Source organism: Mya arenaria, chromosome 9, assembly GCF_026914265.1.
Source record: "Mya arenaria isolate MELC-2E11 chromosome 9, ASM2691426v1".
In the NCBI taxonomy this organism is placed as follows: Eukaryota; Metazoa; Mollusca; class Bivalvia; order Myida; family Myidae; genus Mya; species Mya arenaria.
In genome coordinates this window covers 17,335,760-17,336,365 of record NC_069130.1, presented here as the reverse complement: position 1 = coordinate 17,336,365, position 606 = coordinate 17,335,760, and positions in this window count along the sequence as shown.

The following is a 606-nucleotide window of genomic DNA, read 5'->3' as shown; positions in this document are numbered from 1 at the left end:
GATTGTTATTTGCTAGATCATATGAAATATATAATGAAGGTTTTGCCTCAGTTATCTTTCAGTGCTAATACGGGCACTGTATATGTTCCAAAATGTGATATCCACACTGTGTCATCACTCAATTACTGAAGTAGAATACGAATTGTTATATTAAGCATTTTTTTATTTGCAATATTTTATCTAATTTTAGTGTACTTACGTCAACTCAAGCATCGTATAAGTCCACTGAATAAAAAAAAGGAATGACTCATATGACTGTGAGCCATTAAATATTGTAAACGATAGGAGCAGTTTATATGTTTTTGAAGTGATCCAATATTAAATACGAGGATTCAGAAAATTTGATAAAAAAAACCCGTTAAATTTGTGTAATGTCTTTTCAAAGATATATGCAATTTGGTGCACAGTACGTATGGTATATATTATATGACATTACCTAGGTTGGTTTTGGAATGAATAATAACATGCGAGGCTTTGTCTGCAGATAAAGTTGGGATCCCTAATCATAGAGGTAATTGGGGTTTAGATATCAGTGTATTAGTATTTGTTTTTTTCGTAAGTTTTCTCAAATTAATGCATACTTTGATAAGTTTTACCATTTACGTG